Genomic DNA, 14,737 nt, shown 5'->3' with positions numbered 1-14,737 from the left:
CATATATCACATTGGTAGATGTGCAGGTGAACGAGCCTCTGATAATGTGGCTGATGTGATTAGGTCCTATGATAGTGTCCCCTGAATAGATATGTGGACAGAGTTGGCAACAGGCTTTGTTGCAAGGATAGGTTCCTGGGTTAGTCTTTTTGTTGTGTGGTGTGTGGTTGATGGTGGGTATTTGCTTTAGGTTGGAGGGCTGTCTGTAAGTGAGGACTGGCCTGTCTCCCAAGATCTGTGAGAGTGAGGGATCATCCTTCAGGATAGGTTGCAGATCCTTGATGATGCACTGGAGAGGTTTTAGTTCGGGGCTGAAGGTGACGGCTAGTGGCGTTCTGTCCTTTCTTTGCTGGGCTAGTGGCGTTCTGTTACTGTCTTTGCTGGGTGACTTCTGGGTACTCTTCTGGCTCTGTCAATCTGTTCCTTCACTTCAGCAGGTGGGCATTGTAGTTGTAAGAATGCTTGATTGAGATCTTGTAGGCATTTGTCTCTGTCTGAGGGGTTGGAGCAAATAGGGTTGTATCTTAGAGCTTGGCTGTAGACAATGGATCGAGTGATGTGGTCTGGATGAAAGCTGGAGGCATGTAGGTAAGCATAGCAGTCAGTAGGTTTCCGGTATAGAGTGGTGTTTATGTGACCATCGCTTATTAGCACTGTAGTGTCCAGGAAGTGGCTCTCTTGAGTGGACTGGTCCAGGCTGAGGTTGATGGTGGGATGGAAATTGTTGAAATCATGGTGGAATTCCTCAAGGGCTTCTTTTCCATGGGTTCAGATGATGAAGATGTCATCAATGTAGCGCAAGTAGAGTAGGGGCGTTAGGGGACGAGAGCTAAGGAAGCGTTGTTCTAAGTCAGCCATAAAAATGTTGGCATACTGTGGGGCCATGCGGGTATCCATAGCAGTGACGTTGACTTGAAGGTATATATTGTCCCCAAATGTGAAATAGTTGTGGGTGAGGACAAAGTCACAAAGTTCAGCCACCAGGTTAGCTGTGACATTATTGGGGATACTGTTCCTGATGGCTTGTAGTCCATCTTTGTGTGGAATGTTGGTGTAAAGGGCTTCTACATCCATAGTGGCCAGGATGGTGTTTTCTGGAAGATCACCAATGGATTGTAGTTTCCTCAGGAAGTCAGTGGTGTCTCGAAGACAGCTAGAAGTACTGGTAGTGTAGGGCCTGAGGAGAGAGTCTACATAGCCAGATAATCCTGCTGTCAGGATACCAATGCCTGAGATGATGGGGTGTTCAGGATTTCCAGGTTTATGGGTCTTGGGTAGCAGACAGAATACCCCAGTCAGGCTTCTAGGTGTGTGTCTGTGCAGTTTTGTTCTTGTGCTTTTTCACGGAGTTTCTTGAGCAGATGTTGTAGTTTCTTTTGGTAATCCTCAGTGGGATCAGAGGATAAAGGCCTGTAGAATGTGGTGTTAGAGAGCTGCCTAGCAGTCTCTTGTTCATATTCCGACCTATTCATGATGACAACAGCACCTCCTTTGTCAGCCTTTTTGATTATGGATGTCAGAGTTGTTCCTGAGGCTGTGGATAACGTTGTGTTCTACACGGCTAAGGTTATGAGGCAAGTGATGCTGCTTTTCCACAATTTCAGCCCATGCACATCAGTGGAAGCACTCTATGTATAAGTCTAGTCTGTTGTTTCGACCTTCAGGAGGAGTCCACGCAGAATCTTTCTTTTTGTAGTATTGGTAGGAAGGTTTCTGTGGGTTAGTATGCTGTTCAGAGGTGTGTTGGAAATATTCCTTGAGTCAGAGACATCGAAAGTAGGATTCTAGGTCACCACAGAACTGTATCATGTTCGTGGAGGTGGAGGGGCAGAAGGAGAGGCCCCAAGATAGGACAGATTCTTCTGCTAGGCTAAGAGTATAACTGGATAGATTGAGAATATTGTTGGGTGGGTTAAGGGAACCACTGTTGTGGCCCCTTGTGGCATGTAGTAGTTTAGATAGTTTAGTGTCCTTTTACCTTTGTAGAGAAGCAAAGTGTGTGTTATAAATGGCTTGGCTAGTTTTTGTAAAGTCCAGCCACAATGAAGTTTATGTGGAAGGTTGTTTTTTTATGAGAGTATCCAGTTTTGAGAGCTCATTCTTGATCTTTCCCTGTTTGCTGTATAGGATGTTGATCAGGTGCTACCACAGTTTTTTTGAGAGTGTGTGGCACAATCTGTCAGCATAGTCTGTGTGGTATGTAGATTGTAATGGATTTTTTACCTTCAGTCCTTTTGGTATGATGTCCATCTATTTGCATTTAGAAAGGAAGATGATGTCTGTTTGTATCTGTACAAGTTTTTTCATGAAGTTGATGGATTTCCACTTCATACGGCTAAATGCAGTGTTTTGCATGGTGACAGGTTTCAGAGTGGTAGCGATGTTAGTCTGTATCAGCAAAAAGAACAGGAGTACTTGTGGCACCTTAAAAACTAACAAATTTATTTGAGCATAAACTTTTGTGGGCTAAAACCCACTTCATTGGACTCATGCAGTGGAAAATACAGTAGGAAGATATATATACACAGAGGACATGAAAAAATGGTTATTGCCATACTAACTATAACAGTTAAGGTGGGATGGACCATCCTGATTATCACTACAAAAGTCTTTTTTCTCCTGCTGATAATAGCGCACTTTAACTGATTACTCTCATGATAGTTAGTATGGCAACACCCATTTTTTCATATCCTCTGTGTATATATATCTTCCTACTGTATTTTCCACTGCATGCATCCATGAAGTGGGTTTTAGCCCACAAAAGCTTATGCTCAAATAAATTTGTTAGTCTCTAAGGTGCCACAAGTACTCCTCATTGTTTTTGTGTTTAAACATAATAGTGAAACATGAGTGTAGCTCAACCCTTCTTAGTTTGTTTGGTTAAAAACCACACATACAGATTAGGGAACCATGTTTTAGTTGTGATATTGACCAAGGTTAAAACATTATTCCCTAATATATTCATAACATTTCTTTCCTGTCCACACAAAAGCCTCATCTACAGTGAGGTTTTTGTCAAATTCTCCCAATATTGTTCAAGCAGCAATGCAGCTTTACCAATGCTAGCAACAGTGGGAGTTCTAACCAACTGCTAATCTGTGAGGTTTTTAAATTACTGTCTTGTCTGGGCCCAGCCATGACACAAGACCATTTCATACCAACTGGCAGAGGGCACAGGGGGTTCATAGAGCTGTACAGGGATTCCATGGGTCAGATATCTACAGAATACTGTATACTAATGTGAGAAGTATGGGGAATAAGCAGAAAGAACTTGAAATGCTAGTAAATAAACACAACTATGACATAGTTGGCATCACAGAGACTTGGTGGGATAATACACATGACTGGAATATTGGTACAGAAGGGTACAGCTTGCTCAGGAAGGGCAGGCAGGGAAAAAAGGGAGGAGGTGTTGCCTTAATATTAAAAATGTATACACTTGGACTGAGGTTGAGATGGAAATAGAAGACAGACTTGTTAAAAGTCTCTGGGTAAGGAAAAAAGGGGTAAAAATCAAGGGTGATGTCGTGGTAGGAGTCTACTACAGACCACCTAACCAGGGAGAAGAGGTAGATGAGGCTTTTTATAAACAACTAACAAAATCATCCAAAGCACAGGACTTGCTGGTGATGGGGGACTTAAACTACTCAGACATCTGTTGGGAAAATAACACAGCAGGGCACAGATTATCCAACAAATTCTTGGATTGTATTGGAGACAATTTTTTATTTGAAGAAAGCTACCAGGGGAAAGGCTGTTCTAGATTAGATTTTGACAAATAGGGAGGAACTGGTTGAGAATTTGAAAGTGGAAGGCAGTGTGGATGAAAGTGATCGTGAGATGGTAGAGTTCGTGATTCTAAGGAATGGTAGGAGGAAGAACAGCAAAATAAAAACAATGAATTTCAAAAATGTAGACTTTAGCAAACTCCATGAGTTGGTAGGTAAGATCCCATGGGAAGCAAGTCTAAGGGGGAAAACAGTTGAAGACAGTTGGCAGTTTTTCAAGAGACATTGTTAAGGGCATAAGAGCTAACTATCCCACTGGGTAAGAAAGATAGGAAGTACGGCAAGAGACCACCCTGGCCTAACCAGGAGATCTTCAATGATCAAAAAATCAAACAAGAGTCCAACAAAAAGTAGAAACTCTGTCAAATTACAAAGAATGAATATAAACAAATAAAACAAGTATGTTGGGACAAAATTAGAATGGCCAAGGCACAAAATGAGATCAAACCAGCTAGAGACATATAGAGTGACAAGAAAACATCGTACAAATACATTAGAAGCAAGAGGAAGACCAAGGACAGGGTAGGCCCATTACTCAATGAGGGAGGAAAAACAATAACAGAAAATGTGGAAATGGCAGAGGTCAGGGCCGGCTCCAGCTTTTGTGCTGCCCCAAGCGGCAAAAAAAAAAAAAAGAAAAGAAAAAAGAAAGAAAAACCCGATAGCGCTGCCACTGAAGTGCTGCCAAAGAGGAAGACAGGGAGTGAAGGACCCGCTGCTGAATTGCTGCTGAAGACTGAAGCAGGCTGACTGAGCTGCCGCCGAACTGTCGCCGCCGCCAACCTGAACGTGCCATCCCAACAACGGATTGAGTGCCACCCCTTTCTCTTGGCTGCCCCAGGTACCTTCTTCCTTTGCTGGTGCCTGGAGCCAGCCCTGGCAGAGGTGCTTAATAACTTCTTTGTTTCGGTTTTCACCAAGAAGGTCCAATCACCACCAATCTTCTGAAGCCTAGATTTAATTAACAGGGTACTCTCATGGGTTGTAGAGTATAGAGCACCCAATATCCTTGCAGCGTTTTTCCACCAGACTTGCTGCGATTCTTTTTTTGTGAGACAAGCACATTGTCAATTTGCCTTCTAGGTAAAGGATTCTTTGCACTCCAAGAAATACCATATCAATCGTAACTTTATTCATAAACAGAACAACCCCTTGCTGCTTGTTTTTTATTGTAGATTTCCTCTCTTGTAAATTTAGCAATCTCTGGATTCACACCTAGCTCAGTATGCAAATAGGCACACAGTATGAGACAAACACTACACAAGTGGTCAGACAGGGAGATAGATATCAGTTACCTCCTGCCTGAAAGAAACATCTCTGAGGTATGTCACCTCCTGGTGACCTGCCTTAAATCCAAGACTGTAAGAGCCTAATTTTCAGTATAGCTATATAGTGCATTAAATATTGTCCAAAAATACATTTCACAATGATTATAATGTCCATTGGACACCTGGCTTTCAGTAGTGACTGCACATACCACTCTTTGGTGAACTATTATAGAATCATAAGACTGGAAGGGACCTCAAGAGGTCATCTAGTCCAGTCCCCTGCACTCATGGCAGGACTAAGTATTATCTAGACCATCCCTGACAGGTATTTGTCTAACCTGCTCTTAAAAATCTCCAGTGATGGAGATTCCACAACCTCCCTAGCCAATTTATTCCAGTGCTTAACCACCCTGACAGTTAGGAAGCTTTTCCTAATGTCCAACCTAAACCTCCCTTGCCTATTGCTTCTTGTCCTATCTTCAGAAGTTAAAAAGAACAATTCTTCTCCCTCCTCCTTGTAACGACCTTTTGTGTACTTGAAAACCGTTATCATGTCCACTCTCAGTCTTCTCTTTTCCAGACTAAACAAACCCAATTTTTTTCAATCTTCCCTCTGAGGACATGTTGACTTGTATTTAGCTTGTGGTCCACTTTGACCGCCAGATCCCTTTCTGCATTACTCCTTCCTAGGCAGTCATTTCCATTTTTTATGTGTGCCACTGATTGTTCCTTCCTAAGTGGAGTATTTTGCATTTGTCCATATTGAATTTCATCCTATTTACTTCAGAACATTTCTCCTTTTTCTCCAGATCATTTTGAATGATAATCCTATCCTTCAAAGCACTTGCAACCCCTCCCAGCTTGGTATCGTCTACAAACTTTATAAGTGTACTCTCTATGTCATTATCTAAATCATTGATGAAGATATTGAACAGAACTGGACCCAGAACTGATCCCTGCGGGACCCCACTTATTATGCCCTTCCAGCATGACTGTGAACCACTCATAACTACTCTCTGGGAACAGTCTTCCAACCAGTTATGCACCTACCTTATAGTAGCTCCATCTAGGTTGCATTTCCCTACTTCCTTTATGAGAAGGTCATGAGAGACAGTATCAAAAGCTTTACTAAAGTAAAGAGATACCACATCTACCACTTCCCCCTATCCACAAGCCTTGTTACCCTGTCAAAGAAAGCTATCAGGTTGGTTTGACACAATTTGTTCTTGACAAATGCATTCTGACTGTTACTTCACCTTATTATCTTCTAGATGTTTGCAAATTGATTGCTTAATTATTTGCTCCATTATCTTTCCAGGTACAGAAGTTAAGCTGACTGGTTTGTAATTCCTCGGTTGTCCTTATTTCCCCTTTTATAGATTGGCACTATATTTGCCCTTTTCCAGTCTTCTGAAATCTCTCCCATTTTCCATGACTTTTCAAAGATAATCGCTAATGGCTCAGATATCTCCTCAGTCAGCTCCTTGAGTATTATAGGATGCATTTCATCAGGCCCTGGTGACTTGAAGACATCTAACTTGTCTACATAATTTTAACTTGTTCTTTCCCTATTTTAGCCTGTGATCCTAATTCATTTTCACTGGCATTCACCACCAGCCAGTACAGGGTTAGACAGTGCTAGAAATGCAAGCTGTCACTCTGCATAAATGCTCCCATCATTGCCACACTGATGATACAGCAATGTTGGGAGAATTTAACAAAAACACCAGCGTGGATAACACTACAGATAACACAAATGAGCATTACCCATGATGATCAACCTCACAATTAAGGTGGAAGCAGAATCTGTATGAGAATAGTAGATTAGGCCTCCTGCCCTCCCCCAGGGAAAAAAAACCCTTTGTGTTTTTTTATTTAATGTAAGATTGTCCTCTCTCATCCTGTGGAAAGCTCTGGCTGCTAGTTAGTGATGGCTACACTGGGGTAGGATATGGATGTTAAGGATAACAACACAAACTGTAGAGATACAAATCAGGAAGAATTCCTCCTCTCTAAGTCTGTTCTCTTTCAGTGCAAGTTCTATTATATTTCCATCCCGCAATTGGTGGGTGAGATATGTCATCCCAAGAAGCAGAGTAAAATATTTGATCTAGGTGATTAGACTGAAGTTGCAATGTCTAGATTACCATTGCCCCTTCTCAGAGCCATGTACATTTGGCACAGAACAAAAATAGGGCAGGACATAAAATCAGGGATTTGATAAATAAGTGACCCCAAACAGCAGTCATGACAGGTACACTGATGTGCAGTGATCCCACTCCAGAGAATATACAGACGATGAATTCTTTGTATTAGAGGACAAAGATGTTGCTGCTTTGCTTTCGTGGAGAAAAATAGTGTGTGGAATCAATACCAAAAGAAGAGAGGGGTTGGGGCTCTGAATGGAAAAAATTACCTCTTAATTTTGGCCTTTGATTGGGTTATGGTGCTCGCAATGACTCTGCACCAAAAAAACCCTTCAAAATAAGATGTAAAACAGTATCTCAACCAACAAACAAACAACCGCCCCCCCATATTCTGAAAATCTAAAAGTGTCCATGTGCCAAAGATCTAAAAGAGAGAGAGAGAGAGAGAGAGAGAGAGAGAGAGAGAGAGAGTGAGTGTGTGTGTATGGTGGAAGACGAGGAGGGGCAGAGTACAGAGAGGTTAATTTGAGTTACCGCTACTGATGACTGTACCTGACTCCTTTAAGAGCTAGGGCTTTTGTGAATGCTTACTCAGGGACTACTACTACTACTACTACTTCCCCTTATCTCACCGTCTGGGGTCGGGTTGTTGTGCAAGCATCTGCCATCTTCCTTTGTCAGAGGTGGCACTAAGATCCTTGATGCAATCCATCCATTGCTTCCTCAGCTTTCTTGGGGCCTCTTTCCTACCACCTTCTCCTGTCATGCTATTGGCACAAGGTCCTCTTCATTCATCCTCTGTACAGTAACTCCTCACTTAACTTAAGGGAGGGGGGAGGCTGCGTGCCGCGTCCTAGCTCCTCCTCCCAGCCTCCTGAATGCTGCAAGACAGCTGATTGCCCCGGGCAGGAGGCGGGAGGAGCAAGGGGAAGGCGCTGATCCGTGGGGTCCGCCAGCAGGCGGAAGGCACTTGGGGGGGGGCATAGGGGAGCTGATGCGGGGCTGCCAGTCTGTTTAATACTTGTATTAAATTGCTTGTTTAAAATTGTTTAAAATGTATATAATGCCTTTTGTCTGGCAAAGAAAAATTTCCCTGGAACCTAACCCCCGCTATTTACATTAATTCTTATGGGGAAATTAGATTCGCTTAACAGCATTTTGCTTAAAGTTGCATTTTTCACGAACATAACTACAGCCGTTACGTGAGGCGTTACTGTATGTGTCTGAACAGTGAGGTTGCACTTCCTGGATTTTGTCAGCCACATCACGAACTCTAACTTGCAGCGTAATGCTGTCATTTTGCAATCTGTCCCTTCGTGTAACTCTTTTTATTGCATGAAGACATCTCATTTCAAATACCTGTAGGCATTGCACTTGCGGTCTTTTATTTGCCCACGCTTCTGCACCAGTACAGCATTACTGGATGAACCATTATTCTATATAATTGAGCTTTCAGTCTCAGTGGCATACACTTGTATATGCAACACCTGAGATATTACTCCACACTCTTCCAGCACTCCCTAGTCTGAACTATATCTCACGTTCAAGCTCACCATCTTCTGTAACCCAGCTGCCGAGTACTTGGTTGGTCTAGTTTAGTCGTGCTCCATTAATCTCTATATCCAGTTTCCCTGTGAAACCTCTACTGACCCACATAACCTCATGTGACACAGAAGCCCACTGATGCCCGCTGACAACAGGTTCAGTACTCTGTTAGCAACTTCTAGCAGGCCTGACAAACTTACCACACGTAACACACCACTTTCATGGTATTTATCCATACATAAAGTAGTGTCTTGTAAAGTATCAAATGAAAGCTGGTGTCACACTGATCATTCATATTGTTGTGAAATGTATGTACTGATATTGTGCAGTTATGTGTATATACTGAAAATATACCCTGAGAGTCAGTATCAAGATACGAGTAAGGCTAAGATTTAGTCATGGATATTTTTAGTAAAAGTCATGGACAGGTCACAGGCAATAAACAAAAATTTATGGCCCATGACCTGTCCATGACTTTTACTATAAACATCCCTGACTAAATCTTAACTGCCCTAAGGCCCCACTGCTCCGGGGGGGGGGGACCCTGGGGTGCTGCTGCACTGGGGGATCCCCAGGTCAAGCTTCACTGGCCACTGCTCAGGTTGTCCCCAGGGCCAGCCGCAGTGGCTGCTGCTGCTCTGGCAGTCCCCGGGGCCAGCTGCTGGGACCGCAGAGCAGTGGCTGGTGTGGCTGTCCCCAGGGCTGCTCCAACAATGGCCGGTGTGGCTGGCTGCGGGGCCACCAGAGTGGTGTAGTAAAAGGAGGCCCTAAGATATAAACCTTGGTATCAGAGGCCTGGTATGAGGCCTGAGGCCTAAACTAAAGTAATGGTCAAGACTTTGCTAACATAAAGCAAAGTTAAGCTGTGAGCCAGAGGCAGGCCCTGCTCACAGAAGCTGGCAAGGAAAGGGCTGATGCTGCAAGAAGATATGTACCTAAAAGGTACTGAACACTAGATATCAGAACATTCACATACTTGTACATTCCACACAAACAACAAGGAACAGGCTGACCCATCCCAATGACAGGGCCAAAAGGGTAATATGATGGATAGAATTGTTTTGTTCAAACCAACATGTACAAGGTGCGAGGCGGCACCTTACTACGTAGAGTGGTTGTACCTTGCTATGTAGAAGGGTTGCACCTCATACGTCAGGAGTGATGTGTAGCTTGTTTGTACCTGTGTATAAGAATGCATCCCTGGGGCGGTGTCTTTGTCCGGCCGAGGGGGCAGTGGAAAGTCCCGCCACTGACTGAGCCGAGTCCATTGCCAGGCAATAAACCTGGCCGACGTGCCTTCGTTCTTGACTAGACTCTGTGGTCATTGGGGGTTCTCTTAGGATCTGCTGTGTCAGCTATCTGCAGAGCTGGGACAGCACACGGGGAATACACGCACGCAGCTGATTGATATCAACATTGAACAGAGCAGAGCACCACACCGGTAGCATCTGACAACAAGCGGCAGTCTCGCGGGAGGCTCCAGGAGCAGCTGGTGTGGCTAGCCCCGGGGCTAGTTGCTCGGGCAGCCCTGAGGTCAGCCACAGTGGCCGTTGCAGCTGTGGAATTTCACGGAGGTCACAGAAAGTCACGGAATCCATGACTTCCGCAACCTCTGTGACAAGCTCGCAGCCTTAGGTCTGAGTCACAGGCAGAGACAGGTTTTCTCTCAGAACCAGGAGTGTTTGTCCATCTAGCTAATTGACATGTAAATTAAGCATTGTATTGTTGCACAATGGACCTCACATTCGTTAAACTGAATGCTAATAAAGAACAGAGACATATGAAGTTAACGTGAAATCAACGGGCACCAGAGACTATATGCTATGGCCTTTACTGACTCTGTTGACAAAAACAATGACTTTGGGAGAATATAAGGGGAAGGCAAAGGACACATCTTTGTCCATCACTGAGGGGGCAAAAAAACCAGCGCATTTTGCATCTATGAACAGCAGATACCACCCAGGTAGGTTGGTGAGGCTGAAAGGAAGCTTTACGTTAAAAAATGCTTTAGACAAGGATGTCCAAGTGTAGTCTCTAAGGAGTGTATTATACCTTTTGTTTTACATGTGTAAGCAGAGTATGAATGAGCTCTCCCCTGACATCTAGTGATGAGCTGGGGAAGAGGACTTCAGGAGCTGATCTTGTTTGCATGGGCACACCCACCCTGCCTAGGTGCTCAGCATGATGGGATTGCTTGCCCAAATGATCACTTTTGGCTGGTGTTGGATTCTCAGTCTCCTTGTTATTGGGGAAAGAGTAATTAAGTGTTCTTATCCTTGCTGTGTAAATCGAGGGCAGCAGAACTGGACTTGGCATACCCCGATGGAGGGACTCACCCGCAACAAAATGGCACTCGCTAGCTAGGGGACATGGGTTTCAAAGCCCAGTGTGTTGAGAGAGGGTGTGGGCTCTGCTTAAGGGTTTTAGACACCATTTGACCCTTTCTCTCACCACTGTGTAATAAAAGAGTTAATTTAGACTCAATTTCTGTCTCCCTCATCCTTTCTCAATATCTCTTTATCTTTGACAATAAACTTACAATTATTTCACTATAAAGACGTCTATGCACTGAGGTGTTATAAAGGACCTGATTCTGAGCTGTACCAGTCAAGTTGTGTATACACTATTCCCTAGGGAATAGCAAACCTGGTAATTACTGTAAATGTCCAGTGATAGGAGCTGGACACTACAGAAGGATGCTTCAGAGGAGCTCAGGGATGGGCTACACCAAGTTTTAACCTGCAAGGCAAAGTAGGTTTGCTTTGTTATCAAGACTGCAATTCTCATCTCTTCCTCAGACTCAGGCCCCACATTAGGCTCATATGTTGGCAACTCCACCAAAAAGTGGCTTGCCTCATTTAAGAGACTCAAAGTATTATTTCTACCTCTCCTTTACTTGTTCAGGTTTTCCTGGATGTCTCCCCTGGTTATCCTTTACAAATGGTGCCACAATATCATCCCTCCTTCCCTTGTAAGTGGCTTATCAGCCTGAAGTGTAAATCATCTAAGCCTAGGCCTTTGTCACTGCCTGCTTGGCAGCTCACTTTACTTCTTTTTATTCATTTTCATTTATACTTGATTGATTCATTTATTTTTCTTTACATGCCATTTTCTTGTTTCAGATCACTACCTGCACTTCATCGATCCCCCATTACTCCTCTCTTTCCCTCAGTTTTCCCCCTTTGCATTGTCCACAAAACTCTTCTCTGTAGCTCATATTCTTTTTGAAGTGGTTCCACTTCTCTTCACCCGACATCAAATCAGTTTTCAGATGCTTATCATGTACTGCTTGCAAAAATATCTGTTAAACTTCCCCTTAATTTCCCGTACTTTAATCTTGTTTCTTTTGAGCTTAGTTCCCTCCTTGTCTAACGCACCACAGCAATCTTTGACATAAGAGGCTTATGATGCAGAGCTACTGTCTCACTAGGTATCACGTTGCAGTCTCTAACTCGGCTCCACTGAGATTTCCTCACCATCATATCAATCTGGCTTTTGTTTCCACCACCGATGTACGTGACCAAATGACTCACCCTCTTTTGGAACCATGCATTGTTTATCAGCCATGGACTGGCAATACAAATGTCTAGCATCACTTTTCCTTATTAGTGACTACTTTCTGAGGTCTTTCTCTCTACTATTGTGGGTTTTTTTAAACTACTTCAGGGACTGCCAAGGTCCTTTCAATTTAAAAATAGCTCTGATGCTGAAACACTCAAATACAGTGACTCGTCTTCTCTCTACGCTTGCATGAAATGGCAGGCAGCAAGGCTCATATGGCAATACATTAATGCAACTAGAAAGCAAGTAACATAAAAATATGGTCCATTTTTCCATTCCACTTGGTATTGGTCTAGAGAGAGTAACTGTGTCCGTAAGTGGTCTGGATGGACATAACATTCATAGGTGTGAGAGGTGTCTCAAGGTGGGCACCTTCACAAATTAAGTCATCTAAAATCACTGGCTGCTTTTGAAAATGTTTGCCTACCCTTTTAACAACTAACAGTTTTCTTCAGCTCAAGTGAGAGTGGCCTGTGCTTTTGAAATAGGGAGATGTGAGCTGTACACTACAGCAGCCCTGAAATTACAAATGGGACTTTATTAAACAACTGTATATGTCTCAATTAGGTGCTAATGATGGGGGGCGGGGGTGGAGCTTTTTGATAGCATTCATTTTTCTACATTTCTGTCTGAATCTGATGCAAAGCTTAATAATCCCATTAAGCTCGGAGCAGGTATACTGCTATTAGGCAGTTGAGCCACCTAAAGTCATGCCTAGGTTGGAATGGTTTTATTGCAGAATTGTCTGAACTCTTGATAGTTGATTTGGCATTTTCAATGGTGAAGATTCGTCCCGATACTTTTGAACAGGGTCCACTCCAAATTTCTTCTACATTTCCTTTATTAGGTAACCAGATAATATTGGGACATGGAGAAATGCTGCTCTTTATATCTTTTGACTGTTGATATTGCACTGATTACAGAAAACCATCCTTGATAGTTTGGATTCTCTGCTTCCTATAATTTCCAAAATAGATCTGAAAAGATTAATAAATTTTAAGGCCAGAAAGAACTATCATAATAATATAATCTGACCTCCAACCTCCATAACACGTCAAAGACATGTAATCTCTGCATTAAACCCAGACCTTTTTTTAAGCGATAGCATACATTTTATAAAGATATCCAGTCCTGTTTTAAAGACTTCAAATAATGGACAATTCACCACATTCCTAGGTAACTTTTCCAATAGTTCATTACTTCACTGTTAAAAGTTTGTGCCTTATTTCTAGCCTGAAATTGTGTAGCATCAGCTTCCAATCATTGGATCTCATTATGCTTTCTTCTGCTAAATTAAAGAGCCACCTACTGTCAAATATCTTTTCCCCATGTAGTTACTTGTACACCATGATCAACTTTTTTTTAGGTCAACTAAATAGACTGAGCTTCTTAAACCTCTCACAATAAGACATATCTTCCATATTGCAAGACATCCTTGTAGCTCTTTTCTGAACCCTGTCCATTTTTTTTAACATCACTTTTTAAATGTGGACACCAGAATTGGACATAGTATTTCAGTAACTGTTTCAGTAGTGCTGTATACAGAGGTAATACCACCACCCTATTTCCACTTGATATCCCCCATGCTTATACATCTGAGGATCACATTTGCCCTCACAGGTACAGCCTCATACTGAAAGCTCATATTCAGTGTCACTGCATTCCAGGATACAATCCCCATTCTATAAGTGTGACTTATATTCTTTGTTCTTAGATGCCTGCTTCCATTTGACTGTATTAAAATGTATGCTTTTCTACTGATCCCGCCCCTTACAAAATAATCCAGGTCAGTCTGCTTAAATGACTATCACTATTTATTACTCCACCAATTTTTGTCATCAGAAAATGTTACCAGTAATGATTTTATATTTTCTTTTATCTGATTGATAAACAGCATTGAATACCATTCTTTCAAAAACAGATCTTTGTGGGACCCCACTAGAAACAATCCTAGGGAATGACTATTTGCCATTTACAATTACTTTTTGTGATGTATCAGTTAGCAGTTTTAATCTATCTAATGTATGCTATGCAGTTTTTATATTGTGATACTTTTTTTCAAATCAGAACATCTTATAGGAATAAGTCAAATGCCTTACCGAAGTCTAATATATTATGACAACAGTTACTTTTATTGACCAAACTTGTGGTTTCATCTAAAAGCAACAGCAATTTTGTCTGACAAGCTCTATTTTTCATAAAATGATGTTGACTGGCATTAATTATGCAACCATCCATTAATTATTTGCAAATTACTTTCCATATCACCCTTTCCATAATTTTGCTCAGGATCTGTGTCAGGCTAATCAGCCTATAGTTACAAAAGTCATCCTATTTACCCTTTTAAAATACTGGCACAACATTAACTTTTTCCCTGTCAGCTGGAACTGCCCCAATGTTCGAAGATTTGTTAAAAATCAACATTAAT

At 42.4% G+C, this 14,737-nt stretch overlaps 1 protein-coding gene across 11 annotated transcripts in view; it reads right to left on the bottom strand.

The window, feature by feature from the left end:
• GRIP1 (glutamate receptor interacting protein 1) overlaps positions 1 to 14,737 on the bottom strand; it is a 536,924-nt gene that overhangs the window by 144,088 nt on the left and 378,099 nt on the right. The window lies entirely within an intron of this gene.

Source organism: Mauremys reevesii, linkage group 1 (genome assembly GCF_016161935.1).
Source record: "Mauremys reevesii isolate NIE-2019 linkage group 1, ASM1616193v1, whole genome shotgun sequence".
Classification (NCBI taxonomy): Eukaryota; Metazoa; Chordata; order Testudines; family Geoemydidae; genus Mauremys; species Mauremys reevesii.
The sequence above is the reverse complement of the archived record's forward strand: the minus strand, read 5'-3'. Positions and strand labels throughout refer to the sequence as shown.